Below are 17,424 nucleotides of genomic sequence, written 5' to 3'. Positions count from 1 at the left end.
GCAATCCTATACTTGGAAGACAAAGTTAAAGACTTTCTTGAGCTGAAGCTGTATATTTGTGTCCAGTTAGTGCCATAATAAAAAATCAAGAAGCAAAGAAAAAGGGGCATTTATTGACCAATTGGTTTTTTTTTTTCCTTTTTCCTTTTTATCGGAGCATACACAAGTGCGGGCGTACACATGTGGAAACCAGAAGACAACGCGGGGGAGTCAGTTCTCTCCTTCCACCATTCAGGTTCTGGGGTTCAAATTCGGGTCATCAGGCTTAGCAACAGGTGTCTTCACCAATGAGCCATTTTGTAGACCCCCTCAGAAATAAATGATCGGTGAGCAATTCTTAGTGCCAAGCCCGTGTGAGACATTTTTTTTTCCCCTGTTTTGATCTCTTTGTCCTCCTAAGTGACATGGGAAACAAGGCCACAGCTGATGGCTGGTCTCACTGATTGCCAGGTCACCACCCATCAATCATGTTCCCCTCCCTACTGGCATTTTCATTCTTCTGACTGTAAGAGTTCTCGGCGATGAGGAAAGAGAACCCTATCCTCTTTCTGATAACAGCCTGTGTCCAGGGCCTAGCCCCTCATGTACACAATGGACCGCTGTGGGCCGCGGAAGCTGCATCAGATGGACTCATTCACTGGTAGCAAAGCAGTCATGGAGCATCATGGGATTCGTAGGCATCGTGAATTATGCAGGAAGCAACAACAAAGAATAGCCTCTACTGCTGTGGGATACTCCTTCTGTACATCATAAATATGCATTGCTCTTACTGTGAATAAAAAGGCTGATTAGCGGATAGCAGGGCAGGAAGAGATTGGGCGAGACAGCCTGAGACAGAGAGAATGCTGGAGTGAAGAGGGACGGAGTCTGAGGAGTCATCAGCAGAACCAGGGAGAAGCGAGATGAGCATGCCGTCCTGGGAAAAGGTACCAAGCCATATGGTAGAGTGTAGATAAGAAATACAGGTTAATTTAAATGTACATGTTAGCTAGTAACAAGTCTGAGCTATAGGTCAAGAATTTATAAGTAATATTAAGTCTCCATGTAGGTTATTTGGGAAACAGCTGCCAGGATAGGAAAACTTCACCTACACTCTACAGAGAATCTTAACCTCAATGATTGTGGAAATAGCTACAGGAGGTAGCCAAAAGGGAAAGAGTAGTGTACGGAATGAATCATGGAAGGGCTAGGTCTTATGAGCCAATAAAGAACTTTACTAGTTACCTGCAAAGTCCCAAGCAGGCCCTGGTGTCTGACCCAGTGAACTCAGACAGGCCTTTTACTGTCTGTCTTCCAGAGATAATGACATCAAAGTGTGGTACCCAGAGAAAGTCACATTACATAATTCCATGTGCTATGGGGGACCCCTTTCCTGTAGAGCAAACTCTCTCCTTCCTGCAAACCACCCAGGACATTGGCAGCAAGGACTCTAATGAGATTGGACTTAGTCGGCACTGACTCAGCAAAAAAGACACAGGAAAGTTCCATGGGGAATTTGCCCTCACAATAGGAGCAACAGGCCAACTGCCCTTGCCACGGACGGAGTTGGGAGCAGAGGGCATGGTTTGTAGCTTGTATTCCTCTTGAAGAATTTCCCCTCTCTCTCTTCCAGAGACACCTTACCCGTAATTTGCTCGTCTGAGGCCCTCTGGCTGTCAGTCACATTCTTTCTTTGAATGTGCTAGTACCACAGGCCTGCAAGGCTGAGTGACTTCCCACCTCCCAAACAAGGGGTGGTTTAATTCAGCCAGTGCTCAGAGTTCAGTTCCCAGCAGATGGAGGTGAATTCCCCTCCCCAGAATGTCCTGCTGACTAGCGGTGGACTCAGAAAGATACCTTTTTGTCCCCAGCACCTACCTCTGCACACAGCAAGCAGCCACCCACGCACCACTGGCACTTCTACCAGGAAAGTACTTTTAGCCTTGGTGTCACGCTGCAATCGCTGTGTGACCCTAAAAGGGCAGGAGCATAGTTTCCTGGATGTTGGTGGGCTCTTATCAGACCATGCTAGGGACAGCTTACCACTACTGCTTTGCAAGTTCTTCTCGGGAGCTTCAGCAAGAACTTCAGCTCTCTGAGCCGCCCTGTCTTGTGTCTGAGGAGCATTCTTGATGTAAAATGAGAGTCTTAGCAGAGTTCAGAACACTTTGACATGCCCGGTACTACTGATGCTTCCAAGCGCATGTTTGAGACTTAACTTCTTAGTTGGCCCCTAACAGGATGAGAACACCAAAGGTCTCTCCCTGCTTCTTACGGCACCACAGTTGTCCAGGGAGGACAAACTGGTGTGTGGCTTAAGGGAACACACAGCCCTGGTCTGCTCAACCATGAGATGGAGTTGGGGGCAGCAATATGCAATGGTAGGACCAAATGAGACAGCGTTTGAAAGAGGCCATCCAACACTGAACAATAAATATGTGTGGCTGGCTGAGTTGTTGGCTTCTAAGTGGGCTCCCTCTTTGGTAACAGGAGAGGGACCAGGACACAAAAATCACATAGCACACTAGCTCCTACTGAAAAAAACAAGGACCTCTTCCCGGGGCAGTCAAATTGATGAGTGTTTGGAATCAAGTTTTTAACCATACACAAGGAATGATATATAAAAATTAATGAACTAAAGTCTTTAAGTTTCTCCCAGGAGCTTCAGGCAGAGTGTGGGGGGAAGCATAGAGTCCTGGGGGTTCAAAGCCTCAGGACACAGAGTAGAACAGTCTCACTCTCCCCTTCACATACAGAACTTAGAGAGTCGCACACCCCCTACAGAAGTAAGCCAGGGATAAGAGTGCACGCAGGAAGACAGGACTCCTTTGTCCACGTTGACCTGGAGGGTGGAGAGAGACCCAGCATGCAGCAGACACTGCTGCTCGCTTTCCTTTCATATCCCTGCCAACACTGTCCTCAAGAATAGGACATTAGCTTGTCCCCTCATACCAGACATGGCCAAGCAACCCATGGGTCTGCTCAAGTCCATCTGGCATTGCAAAATGTCAATCAAGTCTATGTCCCACTTTCTATGACTAGGCAGAAAGAAGGCTCAGCGTCCTTGACAGGCAGATCCAGGCCACTCAAGACCCTCAAGAGTTAAGAGGCAGAGAGGGCTGATCAGGTGCCCAATCTTTAGCCCTCCTGCTCTGGGACCTGCAGCAGGATTCTAAGCATGTGCCAGGTCCTTCGTCCTCTGCTCATCCTGAGCCCAAAGACTGCCATGTAATCTCTGCAAGAAAAGGGGGAGGTACACAATGGCTAATTAACTTACAGATGGGAAGGAAGTGCCTGAGTAAGGCAGGGGTCCGGGGATAAGGATGGAGACATAGACACAATCCATCCCATCAGAGACACCAGTTCTACGCTCGGCACTGGTGCTCCATCACCTGGGGCAACTGGCTGTTTGCTTGGATTGTGCAGCCAGTGGACTGCACAGATGGTTGCCAGGACCCGCTAGCCATGGGTACCGTGTCTTACACCCTTGGCAGGAAATACTGAGCCGGTTAGAAAACAAGCGACCATGGGTGGATTTCTGATCAGGAATCCATCCAAACACCATCGACCACTGCAAACGGATCAGTGTGGGCACCTGTAGCAGCGAAGGAAAGCTAACAATTGGCCTCTTGCCTAAGACGTTTCTGAGTGCGGGCGTAATATTAGAATGCACTGCTTTCCCCAAAGAAGTTCCTGAGAAAGGTCAAATCCGGACACTGATGGATGGTTCCAGGAGGGTTGGCCAACACTGACTCCCATGCTTGCGGAATTCTACGAAATCCAGCAGAGATGAAGATGAAAGCAACAGGACACTGGCTGTCAGGGTCGAAATTAGAACTTCTCTGGCCCTACCTTGCATTCAAAGACAGAGAGTGCAGTTACCTTCTCGTATGCCGAGTAACATGCAGGATGGCACACTGCCTGACTCTCGGGAGAGGTTTGATGAGCACTTTGTTATTCTCAGGGTCTAACTGCCATCACTCATTGATTCCTACTGCCTAGTAAGCAGATTTCTTTGATTCTCACAAAGGTGAGTAAGTGGTTGCTATTCCCGTGTCAGCTGTTTTTAGGAGCAAGGCTGCCCCTACTCCCTGTTCTCTTCCGAGTGCACCTGCTTCACCCAGCAACTTCTGCCATATTGGAAGGCAGATGCAGTTGCTCAACCGTGGACTTCCCAAAGCCCAGAAACACAAGGCTAAGCAAACTTCTTTCTTCGATAAATTCCTAAGCCTCAAGTATTCTGAGACTTAGATACTTACTGAAAAGGGATCTGAAAAACAAATGGACCGAGCTGCTTGCTTTGCTTCAAATACAAAAGAGAAACGAATGTATCACTGTATGAAGCAGCGTTGAGCATGAAGCCGTGATCAATCCCATACAGCATCGGGCTTCTTCCCTAACACAGCCGTCACTCACTGCACATCTCCCTGTTTTCGGAAGGCGGACAGTCTAAATCTGACAGAGTTGTCTAACCTTTTGATATTGCGATATGACGCTGTCATCTGCAAAGATGACGGACTGCATTGACAGCCAACCCGAGACTCAGACGGCCTGGAGGCCACAAGTGGGGCACACCTGGTTCCAAGCGACTAAACTAGCATTCGGGATAACAGCAGAGGGTGTTAAAAATTTAATCACTGAGAGGTGACTTCATCTATCCCTGGCACCTCAGCACAGCTGGAAGAGCCATCGAGGAAAGTCACCCCCAGGGCACTCAACTCAGGCAGCATGTGAGTGCTTTATTCCACACAGGAACCCAAAGAGAATGGCAGGGGTTGCTACCATTTATACTTTAGGGCTCAAGAAGCCAAGACCCAGAAGGTTCAGGAGCGGCACCTCAGGTTTCCACAGAGGAGAGGCTGGGAGGGGAAGCTGTACCTTCTAGAAACTGGGATCTGAAAGACGGGACACCCTCAAAAGGGGCCACTGAGGACCACCACCGTCCTATGAAGAAAGGCTATGTGGTACAAGAGCTCCGATTTCCGAGCCATGTTCCCTGAGCAGGCATCGCAGGTCAGGGCAATATCATGTGTGAAGGATGGAAGAGATAACAGGTGTAAACATGACTGCAAGGTAGTTTCTCACTAGTGAAGCAAAGGATGTGGTGGGGGTGTGGGAGGAAGGAAGCTTCTGGAAGGTTGACGGTGCTGGGAGATTTTCCTGAGCCATCAGAACCATGCCATCTCATAGGTTGTCTGCCTCAAACTTTCCTTTTCATACCTACACTTGCATTCACCTTTCCTCCTACCGTACGGGTGTTAATGATGAAGTCACGACCCAGACTAGTTTCATTTCTCCAACCTCAAAACCTCCCTTCCTGCCAGTACACTTGAGGCTTGTCACCCAGAACATCAAAGCCATTGCTTTCCCGTAAAGCTTTTCCGATCACCTGGGCGACTTATGCAGATAAAAACAACCCACCACGCACTAGACACGGGCTACTTCCTGCAATGTCTGGGCAAAGGCAAGAGCTAGAAAATGGGACTCGGCGCACCCACAAAACACTTCCCAAAGAGTCTCAGGTCTAAGCACTCTTGCAAAAAAAGATAGCCCAGGCTCACTCTATGACTCCTTCAAATGTAAACGTCAGTGATCTCATATTCGCTCTGTAGGACCTCTACCTACTGAACTGTAATAATGACAGCTCATTTACATACAGGAAAAGTAAGTCAAGCAGTGGTGCACACCCTAGGCTGTAGTTTTTGGTGACTCACAGAAGAAAGTGTGTAGACTATTTCCATTCAGCTCCATCCTCCACTCACTCAAGTGATGGAAAGTCACCTAGCCAATGGGACCCCTGGGGAAGTTCCAGGCTACTGGGAAGTCAAACAACAGTTAATGTAAGTTTAGCAGGGAGTTCCCCATGGTGCACAGGTGCACCATCAGGTGGGCTGTGATGGAGATTCCCACCCCGGAGAGACCTCACCTACCCATTGACACCTCATCTCAAGAAATTGTCCCCGGGATGGCCAAGGAAACACTGAGTCCAATGTTAGCCCAGAGCACCTGGTCCAGGAAGTCACATCTCTGGACTAAAGGCTGACTCTTCTAGGAAGTCAATGTTGAACCACAAACCCCTTGATTATAGACCTCCTAGGACCAGCCATCATGCATGACATGTATAAGGAGCTCAGTACATCACTGCCCAAAGAGTAAGCACCTGTAGTTTCCATAAAGCTTAGATGAGTCCATTTCCCCCAATCCTGGGTGCTTATTATGTGTTAAGTACCATGCATGCATGCATGCATCCATCCATCCATTCATCCATCCATCCATCCATTCATCCATCCATCAATCAAGACAGTTACTGCATACAATTAGTTGACACTGAGCTGTCAACTTCTTTGGAGACAGTCTTAGCTGAATAAAGTATCCTTGGACAAACTCAAGAATCCTTCTAGGCAAGGTCATAGAGTCACTGTGATGAGCCCCCATCACAATTCAGAACAATTATCAAGGAGCATTCTTGCCAGGTCTGTGCCCTGCTCCGAGGCTGTGCTTTGTTCTGTCATCGTCAACACCTTGATCTCTCCATTCGATCCTGATTCCTTCCTTGAGTTTCACCATTGTTGATCCTAATGTAACCCAGAATAAGCATCCTGTTTATCAATCTACACGCTCAAACCTTCCTCTGAAGAATTCCGGCATACAGGAAAAAGGTTCTCACGAACCAGATACTCAGAAGGCAGAGGTAAGAAACTAAGTAGTTCAGGCCAGCCTGGGTTATTATACAGCAAGTTACAGGCCAACCAGGGTTTTTAATGCTGGTTTGTTTGAAAAAAATTAATGATGGGTGCTTAAGGCCCTCTGCCATCAGATAAAGGCTCTAAGCCCAGTAGGGTAAGTAGGTAATCCTAAGAGTTCGGGATTCAAGGTGCAAAATTACAATCAGTGAGCGAGAGCTAGAAGTGTGCAAATGTTCAAGTTTGTTTAAGTGCGTGTGTAACTCCCAGGCCATTAGAGATCCACATGGTCCGCCTTTGTTCCCTGAACACCCAATTCCAAAAAAATCACACAAGTAAAACTTGGATGGACAGATGAAAAACTGTAATGACGTGCAAGGGAGTCATATCTGAACCTGCTGTAGCATAGAGGCCTGGCCAGGATGATTTGATGCACGGTGCTTAGTGGACATTTGGTTGTGTAATGCTTAAACAGTGAAGGCAACAACTAAAATACTCATGGAAAATTTCCTGGAGGAGGCAACTGCGATTTACAAGGCTTAAAAGAAGGGGAAGAATAGAGGAAGATGCACAAGGCATTTGTATTAGTATAGTAAACCTGGTCCTTTCTTTGCTACCCCGTGAACCAAAACACTGGTTTCACGTGGCTGTCTAAAACCACAAAGAGTGGCAGCATTCCAGACCCATAGCCTCCATTACTAAGAATGTGAACTGTGATGCTCCTGCGGGTCGTGTGGACAGCTCACAGAAGCCAATCTGCAGATCACTCCGCTTTGGAGACTTGATCCTACAGTGAGAGGAAATGACCAAGCTCCTGGAATGAAGGCAGTGACAAAGATGCCCCTGGAGTTGTCCACCGTTGTTTTGGGTACCAAGGCTTCCATGGTCCTGAAGCAGACAGGGCCTTGGGAATACCCAGGAGCCTTTACTCTGAGAAGAGAGCTACTGTAGGAACAGAACCAGCCTTGGAAAAAATCCAGACGCTGGCCTCGGTCTCCCGGCTGAAGAGGTGTGGACCATCAAGACCCCAGAGTCTCTGAGTGACCGCCTTTCCGAGGATGACACTTTGGGGCTGTTGAGAGAGGGAAACGGAGAGAAGCTGGGGCTTTGGGCAAACAAAAGTGGGGGAGGGCAGTGAGAAAAGAACGATGTTTGCTTGAGGCCATTATGAAACAGGTGACATCACGGAGCTAAAAAGTACAGGGTATTCCAGAATACACGGCCGCCTTTGGCTTATTATTGCATGTCCCTGCCCTGAGAGTGCCTTAACGGCCAAACGCCGGGGACGCTAGAGGTGGCAGGCAGGGATGAGAGTGCAAAGAACCAAAGTCCAGGGCAAACTTTGATGTCAGTGTTAGGTAGCAGGTGACACATGTCGCGGGGAGGCAGTGCAGCTCCGACTTTCAGCAGAGTCCCCACTATTTCCTTCCTGTGTGACATCAGGTACACAGAACAAAGTGCACTTCTCTGAGCCTGGGGCTTCTCGGCGACACGGGGCAAGGACTCAGGTGCCTTAAATTGTTTGTAGGGATGGAACGTAGAGGAATCTGTGTGCATGGTAATCACCTCACACATAATGCAGTAAGTGGACACCAGTGTCATTCAGATGCCACACAGGTCACTCCAGGTGGTGGTGGCACATGCCTTTTAATCCCAGTAGTTGGGAGGCAGAGGCAGATGTGGGAGCTTGAGGCCAGCCTGGTCCACAGAGCAAGTTCCAGGACAGTCAAAGATACACAGAGAATCTGTCTCAAAAAACCAAAAGGAAGGAAGGAAGGAAGGAAGGAAGGAAGGAAGGAAGGAAGGAAGGAAGGAAGGAAGGAAGGAAGGAAAGGAGGGAAGGAGGGAAGGAGGGAAGGAAGGAAGGAAGGAAGGAAGGAAGGAAGGAAGGAAGGAAGGAAGGAAGGAAAGAAGGAAGGAAGAGCGATCCCAGGTCACCAAGTCACAGGCCTCTCCTGTTGCATTTTCCAAGCATATGCCACAAATCCCTAGGGGTCCGCACACTCTCCAGGAGGCTTTTCTGGAGATCTGGCAGATGAAGCAAGCATGGGGCAGCATCTCACTGTAACCAAAGCATCCTTCATTTGGCCAGATAAGTTGTGTGGGTAAGGCCTACGATTCTATCAGAGGGCCCAGGGCTTTAGAAAAGCATGAACTTCAAATGGCCAACTTCCTCTTGACTAAAGAGTCAAGAAAGCTAGGATATCATCAACACTCACTCAGCAGGGGAAAGAAGATGAAGCTGGAGCCACAGGTCAGCCTAGGCCCTATGGAAGCCTAAGCTCCAGAGAAAAGACTCACACTCCGGGCACTGAGGATTTAGCAGCGCAAAGAGAGTCCTTTAGTTCTTCATCCCTAAAGCCTGCCGAACAGAGCACAAAGGATGCCAAGTGCTGGGTCTAATCCACAGCAGAGGGAGAGTGAACAGAATCTCCTAGACTCACATTACCAGGGCTGTGCTGCACTGAAGGGGGACTCCAGTCCAGGATCCCTGCAGGGTTAACATGCCTAAGACAGAGAAGGAGGCACTAAGCAACACAGACAAGAACTACTGGCAGGTTTTGTTTTGCTTTGTTTTTGTTTTGTTTCCAAAGTTGCTCGTGTGTTTTAACCTGTGCCCCACAAACAGCCTCCTCTAAGTAGTTTCATGACACCCCAGTACACACACACACACACACACACACACACTGGGGTGGGGGAAATGAGGAAGGAAAGAGATAAAAAGGATGAAAATGGGTTCTAGAAAATGCAAATACTCTCAAGTGACCCTGGGTCAACTATCAACCTATGAATCAGCCCAGGCAAGGAAGGAAGTCAGGCATGCCTCTCATCACGGAAGAGATCAGTCCGAGAGCAATCACTCATTGGAGTCACTCAGCCTCCAGCTTGGGCTTCACCACATGATCGCTGGTTACAAAAACAACAACAACAACAAAAACCTACTTTATCTCCAATGGCAGAGGAAAATGAGACCGAAGGAGAGTGCAGGGAAGATTTGGGCGTGCACTTCAGATGTCATGTGCTCACGGTAGGACCTATACTACGCAGTGATCCCTAAGTCCCTCTTGATTTTCACATGTCTTTTCAATCACCATCAGTCCAAAAAAAAAAAAAAAAAATCAGCATTTCACACAAAGGCTCAATGTTGAAGTTCACGTGCTTGAAATCAAGGCTGCACTGCCATTGGTTTATCATGAAGGAATTCACATGCAGCATATCTCACGTGAAAAGCATACATAACGCTAGAGGGGTAGAGGCAGGAGGATCTGCTGCTCAAGTAAAGCCTTGGGTACAGTTAATAGCAACCTGGACTACCTGAGACTCTTCCTCAAAGTAAAACAAAGGTATAAGCGCCGAAGCCCAGGAGGGATCCAAGAAAAAGCACTCATGAGGAATCCACAGAGAGGTGTTTTGCACCTCAGCACCAGCAGTAACAGTACCAGAGGAAAACTCTGCAAATCGCAGCTGAAATTCCTGTTCCTCTCACATCCAGTCAGGCGAATGCAGGCATTGCTACCCACCCAGGCATGCTCCACTCTTCCCTTGGGCCAACAGAGGTCTGGAACTGCTATCTGGGCTACTTTCAACTAGTGTGGGCCTTCCTTCTGTGAAAGGGACTGACTCTAGCTAGAGAGGCAAGGGTGCTCCAGATTGCTTCAGGGCAGAGAGAGCAGAGACAGAGGTGCTGAAGAAGCTTCTAGCCCACAGGATGTTGTGGGTGAGGCAGTGAGAGAAAGAAAAAAAAAATCAAAGAAAGCTGTCTAGAAACGCAAACAGATGCTCAAATTAAAAAAAAAAAAACCAGAGGCTTAACAGGAAGACATGAGACACACCCCTCTCTCTCCCGAGGTAAGAAAAGCAAAAATAGTGGAGGAGGTGTATCTTGAAGATTTTCTGCAGAAAAACTCTGTCTTGCTTGTCAGATGAAGCGGGGAGCGGAAAGAAGAAGAGAACCAAGTGCTAAGTTGAAAGTCACAGAGACTGAGGGCCAGTTGGAAGACCTCATGCAGAACCCTCAATAGGAGTAGGCTGTTTTGGTCCTGGCTTTTAAGCTCTGAAGTCAGTCAAAAAAAAAAAAAAAAACAGAATTTTACGCGAAGGCTCAATGTTGAAGTTCACGTGCTTGAAGTCAAGGCTGCGCTGCCACTGGCTTGCCTGGAAGGATTCACATGGAAAATAATGAACTTTTTTCTGGAAGCAGCCAGCGTCAGCATTCCCAAAGCGAGTTGGTAAACAAGCAGATGGGGGGGGGGGGGGAGAATAGCTCCTCTCTAGATAAAAATACACACGAATTAAGAAGAGACCATCTTACACCTATTAAACTACATTTTTTAAAAAGCTAATTACAGTCAGCGTGGACAAGTGGCAAAACTGGCATGTCCGCCTATTAACAGAGGCAGTGTAAACAGCTCGATTTGAAAGCAATTTGGCAATATGGGTCAAGAGTCATAAAACAGTGACCTTTGACTCAATAAGCTTTCTACTGAGAATGTGTTCAAACGGTTTCCAAGAAGAGAAAAGTTACATGCAAAGATGTGCACAGTCCCTTGGGGTCTAGGAGCAAATTGATGTCCCTTGATTGTCAACTGATTTTAAATATATCAGCGTAACCAGCCACAACACATGGATGGACAGGAGCATTTGCAAAGTGCTTTGAAGGCAAATAAGGAGAGCTGAAGATACAAAAGTTACCAGATGCAGAACACACTACAAACGATTCTCTACCTCTGGACCTATAGAAAACTATTAATTAGGTGTGGATGGAACACAGTGGATATTTGAAATAACCCAGTTAGCCCAGAAGAGTGACTCTGGAGTTCCTTGATCATCATTTTCCTTTCATTGGAGGGTGATGCCTTTGCAACACTGTTGACTCAATAAATAATAACAATAATGATGATGACGACAATGACAACGGTGGCAGCGGTGACAATACTTTACTGCTAAGATCTCAAGAACGCATAAAAAAGATGAGCTGGAAAGTTGACTTAGTGGTTCTGACCCAACCATGTGTTGCTCTTACAGAGGACCTGGGTTTGAATTCCAGCACTGACACACAGCCCTCTATACCTCCAGTCCCAGCGGATCTGATGACCTCTATTAACCCACACAAGCACCAGGCACATGTGGTACACAGACATATATGTAGGCAAAAACACTCATCTGCCTAAAAGAATGGAATAATTTTTAAAAATATATGAATACGATGTAAGACTCAACTGCAGAGCCCTGGAAACAGCTCAGGATATGAGAAATGGACAAATTCAGAAAGCATCCAAGAGGAAGTCAAAGAAAGTCATCTTGCTGGGCATGGTATGGTGGACATATAACCCCTACCCCAGGGAGGCAGAGACTGGGGCATCATCGTAAGGATTCCCTGACCACCCAGTCTAACAGAACTGGAGAGCTTCAGACCAGTGAGAGATCCTGCCTCAAAGAAAGTGATGACTTTTCCCCACGATGACAATTAAGTTGTCCTCCAGCCTCCACACAGACCCAGGAAAGTAGTCTCTAGGGAGAGAAAGCCGAATGTGGGTGAGAAAGGAGTCATCTATGGGCCCTGTCAGCCTGCTGAGCCCTGCCGTACGCAGAGACTCTCACGGCCTCTGACAGCCTCAGCTTTGAGAGGTTCGGGCCTCACCTTCCTTCTGATGGTATTCAGACGGTTGTAGGTAAAGCCAACCCTGTACGTAATCAAATGTTAACTGAGTCTCACAAATGTTCACAGAAAATCTCACAGAGAGCTCTAGACATGGTTTCCGCACTGACCTGCGCAAAGCGAAGCCTTTTTCGGAAAGGTAACTCAGACTGGCCTTTGCCGGGGTGCTGGAGGGCTTAGAGAATTTCAGTTTCCTATGAGGTGGGGCTCAAGCGGGACTCCAGCTCTTGCTAGCATCCCAGAAGACTGTCCTCTGCACAAACTACAGGCAGACAACCAAGCCAGGGGCGAGCACTTTCCACCTGAGCCTAACTCCCGTCCTACCTCTAAGCAGAATGGTTCTGAGCCTCTGGATATAGTCAGTTTATCTCATAAGCCTCCACTGTTTTCGCATCCATAAATGGGGACCGTCTGGAACCTTTTCTCCAGGAATGTGGAGGGGGTAAACATAGAGGCCAGCAACTCTGGAGCCTTCTCCCTCTTTGGTAGCTTTCCCTACCGCTCTCATGTCTCAGGTCTCTTGGAGGGCCTGATTTTCCATCCAGATTTTTCCAGACCATGCACATCTGACATATAGGAAAGACATGTACAGCAAGGGCAGACACACAGGCAAATGCTCCACCCTTCTGACATCAAAGTCACCTCGGGGCTTCCCGAGGCACCAGTGTCTTGGCCTTCCTCGTACAAAGGGATCTGATTCTCACGCAGGTGCCCTGATCCATTTCAGGGCTGATTAAACTGTGGAGCTGGACTGGGCAGCTCCAAATCGTACAAAACAACAGGGCTTTCTCTCCAAACCTCCAGGGCCAAGAGAGCAGGCGGCAGGAGTCCTCCTTAATTTGTTTAGGCCACAGTTCAATAGCTGCTTTTGGAACGAGGCAGAGCGCTCTGTGGGTAACTGGCGAGTGGCAAGGGGTTCCCTGGCTCCCGCTTTCCTACTCAGTGCAGTGACTTCTCCCAAAGTAGCAGAGCTGGCCAGCGGAAGTAACTTCCCAATAAAGGACAAAGGAAGCACCTGACCAGTGCTGGGGGGGGGGGGGGGGGGGGGCGTGACAATGATGGAACTTGGCCCCATTGTGCCGCTTCCAGGTCTGGCTGGAGCCACTGCCATGCTGGGTGCTGCTGTAGCAGCTGCTGAGGAATCCTCAGGAGAGACCGTGCCTCTCCCAACGTTCCACAGAGGATGACCGCTCAGAGGCTGGCTCTCTCAGGAGCGGAAGAGGTGAGGCGAGGCTGGCTATTCCATCTCTAACACCCTCACCTGCTGGGAATTTCCTTTGTAAAGACTATCAAAGAATCACGCTGCTGCTGCTGCTGCTTTCCTCCTCTGTCTCTAGGGAGTCTGCCACAAATGCCCCTGAGCCTGTAATAGCCTGTTTCTTGTCAATCTGGCAATGTGTCAAGAATCTTTCCTGCACGTGACCCACCGCCATGCCTGTATCTCTCACGGTATTATCAGTGCTAGGTTTACCCCACTTTTCTCATCAGGAAATTGAAGGCACAGAAAGAAACTCGGGCTCCCAGTCCAAGGTCACAAAGCAGGCTAGCGTGGTTTCCAGAAGCTGGGCTCTTGTATTCAACCACAAAGGGTCCCAACTCTCCTTTGCTAGAACCTGTTTTCCAGTCATAAACCACTACTGGGATCCTGCTGGACGCCAGAAATAATGGTTCGTATCGATTGCTGATATATATAACAGGATCTAGATCTCCTAGGAGACAAACCTCCAGAACGGCTGTTGGGAGAGTCTCTAAGACTGGGTTAAGTGAGGTGGGGAAGACCCACCCTAAATATGAGCAGAACCAGGCTGTGGGTCAGGATTCTGGACAAAATGGATAGGATAAAGCAAAAAGAGGACCGGTATCCATCACTCCCTGGTTCCGAATTGCACATGCAGCGTGACCAGCTGCCTTGTGGTCCTGCCATTGTGCTTTCTTCCCCACGGTGAGCCGTGGCAACCCTTCCTGCTGTGCTTTGCTTTCGGTGGACATACTGTCACAGTAATACAAAATAAAACATAAAGTAAGGAACTCATACAGCAGGCCAGGCAGAGGCTGCCGATAGTCCAAGGGTAGAGACATGTTCCACGCTCTCAAAACCCCAAGGCTCATGCAGCAGTCCCCAAACAATGACGTCTACAGGACAACTTAGCCAAGCAGGGTGAGTGGGCCGGGGCTGCTGTGTCTGGGTGCAGCAGTGGTATAGCAATGCAGGGTAATCGAAGATGAACTAAGGCCACAGAAGGAATATAAGGACCACGAATTGAATTTGACTAAATAGATGGGCCACATTTTCACTTAGAGATAGGTCATTTCTGCTACAATGTGTCAAGCCGGACGCCCATCATCTCAATAGCCCATGGTTCATTTAAATATCAGGCAATGTGTGATGATTCTTTTCAAGTAAGGTTGGCAGGAAAAGGGTGGTGGGTTGTTGTTTTTGGGTTCATTTTTCATATTTTGACAAATTCCCTTAAGATGTGGTTTGTTATCCAGCCGAGGTTGGACTCCAGTAGAGTCTGGGACACATTTGTACTCATGATCCTGGTTTGTCAGCCCCTGAGTAGAAGTTCAAGGGTAGATTGATGTGGGATTTCCCTCTGTATGCTATGAATATATTTTATTGCCTTTGATTAATAAAGAAGTTGTTTTTAACCAATGGGGGGAAAAGAAAGAAAGAGAGAGGGGAGGGAGGGAGGGAGGGAGGGAGGAAAGGAGGGAGGGAGGGAAGGAAGGAAGGAAGGAAGGAAGGAAGGAAGGAAGGAAGGAAGGAAGGAAGGAAGGAAGGGTGGGTGGGTAAACTTAGCCTTTGGAATGAGGGAGTCCTGGTTGAGTCGCAGCTCACTGTCTCACCGTCCCAGTCTGAAAATCATAATAAACAAGAAATAGCCTACAAAGTACTTGATGCTCTACAAAGAACTCAGTTTCGTAGTAGTCAGAAATGCAGTTTACAATGGCGCTGGCCTTTCCTTCCGTCCCTATAGGGCACAAGCTTGCTGCCACAACTGGAATCCGCCCTTGAAGCAACAAGTCAACATAGACAAAACCCAGGAGAATGGGTATGGTTGTATCCTAATAAAACTTTACTTCTAAAGCAGGAGGCCTGCTGGTGTTCTCACCTCCATGCTGATGGAAATAACAAAATGGGTCATACTGTAAGGTAGCCGAGAAACTGCTCTTTGCTTTTCCTTTTGATCCCTTCTAGAATACTTGAACCTTACGGACACAGGTAACTTTGCATTTTGGGGGCTGGGGAAAGGCAGACTTTTTTCCAGTCTGCTTTTCAATACGGCAGCTTTGTAGCCTTGGGGCATTTGAGAACTACCCTGAGTTTATCGTCCATCTTCATAGATAAAGCTGGGATGGCAAAGAATCATGGGGAACTTAGAATCTTCTGCATTTCCATCTTTGGGGGGGGGTGCTACCATTGTGCTGCCCTTACTTAGGAGGTACCTCCATCTGAGTTTGGGGTTACAGTGTACACTCTTCCCAGAGTGCCCGTGCAGGTGTCTGAGCCTCATGGCAGCTGCTTCAACAGGAGCAGACTTTGGGGTTCTGTGTGGGACCACACACATTGAAGCTCATACCCTCCTCAGGGCTGACCTAACCTCTTTGTGCCCCGGCCGAATCATGGATGGGTTTTCTTCTATGAGAGGCCCCCAAGTCCAACTTTCTATTCAGGAGAAGACCCTTCCCTGTTGCTTCCTGTGCATTTATCTACAGCAGGAGAACAGTCCTTCATATATATATATATATATATATATATATATATATATATAATCCTGCCTGCAACCAGCCCCACATGCTTGCCCCACCAACCTCTAGAAACAAGCACAGTTCTCCCTAAAGATTTCCAAGCCTCGCCCCCTCCAAGGATGCTCTTCTAGTGCCTGAGGAGGGCATCATTTCTAGGGCAGGGACAAAGGGGAACGCTAGAATTCTCAGAAGCCACCTGTGCCAGTGAATGCCCCAGTCTCTGGGATGAAAGCAATAATGTCTGACGGCACTGTGTGGAATCTCTGTGTCAGGAATTTTCAAGCCACCCACCTCTGTCCCAGGATAGGTCCTCCCCCTTCGGCCCCTCCAGATGCCCCCAGCCTCCACCGCCCCCTGCCAAACTCCTGCACGTGTGAGTTTCTTCAGGGACCAAACCAGGACTATGTGTTCTACTACGAAATTACATATTCACTTTCACAGCCACCTTTTGTCCTTCTCAATGTTGTCCCCGGAATGAAGAGTCTCGGGTTTGGAAGAGGCCACTCTTTTTCTCCTCTGCCTTGACTTAAAGTCCTTATGACTCTCTGCCTTCAGCCAAAATGCAAATGGCTCCACCAGAGTCTGGTTCCTGCTCGCTTTGCCTGCCTTCCTTCTACCTCTCTCTTAGCCCCTCCAGTCCAGCTGCAGGCTCCGCTGCGTGCTTCCCTGTCCCCAGCACACCTTGGTCGCGATGGCCTGAGTGTCCACCTAAGCTTCTTTCCAGGCAGGAGACCCAGAATTTTCTCTGGGAAAGGGTATGGGATCTGCTCCTGGGCTCCCAGAATGTGGTACAATGCTTGTGTTCATCGGCTTTAGTATGTACTGAACAGCCACAGTGTGGAACCCACATTCGCTACAAACAGCAACGCTCTCGTCTGGGCTTTCTAACGGTGACCTATGCCTCAGTTTCTACATCTGCAGAGAAGAGAATGACTCCAGAAATGGGCTGACAGGAAGGAAGTACCTCAAAGCCAGTCCTGCAGAGGCCCTTCTAGATAAGTCTTCTTTCTCTCTATCTTTGGCCTGCTGATCTGGCTATCTGGGGACAGCCATCCAGAGGGCTCCCTGTGACAGGCTCTGCCACAGAGATCCTATCAACCGCCAACGGAACTTCAAAGGCATCTTTATCTGCAGGACCCACCTCAAGGAAGGTGGATTCCTAAGAAACTTCTCCTGGTAAGCCTTTTATTCTGGGCCGACCAGGCACACCCTGCCTGGCCTTATCTGTAGTGTCCCTAAGCTGTTGTCTTTCCAGGAAGGGTGTCTCCTATCTATAGCCCTCCAGGAGGCAGAAGACCAGAAGGGCCATAGAAGCCTGGCCAGCGAGGCTGGAGCCTTGGCTACTACTCT

At 48.4% G+C, this 17,424-nt stretch overlaps 1 long non-coding RNA gene across 9 annotated transcripts in view; it reads right to left on the bottom strand.

The window, feature by feature from the left end:
- LOC125415053 (uncharacterized) overlaps positions 1 to 17,424 on the bottom strand; it is a 207,092-nt gene that overhangs the window by 69,243 nt on the left and 120,425 nt on the right. The gene's annotated exons all lie outside the window — the stretch shown is intronic.

Source organism: Myodes glareolus, chromosome 19 (assembly GCF_982192425.1).
Source record: "Myodes glareolus chromosome 19, mMyoGla1.1, whole genome shotgun sequence".
Classification (NCBI taxonomy): Eukaryota; Metazoa; Chordata; class Mammalia; order Rodentia; family Cricetidae; genus Myodes; species Myodes glareolus.
Note: the sequence above shows the minus strand (reverse complement) of the source record. Positions and strands in the feature narration are given on the sequence as shown.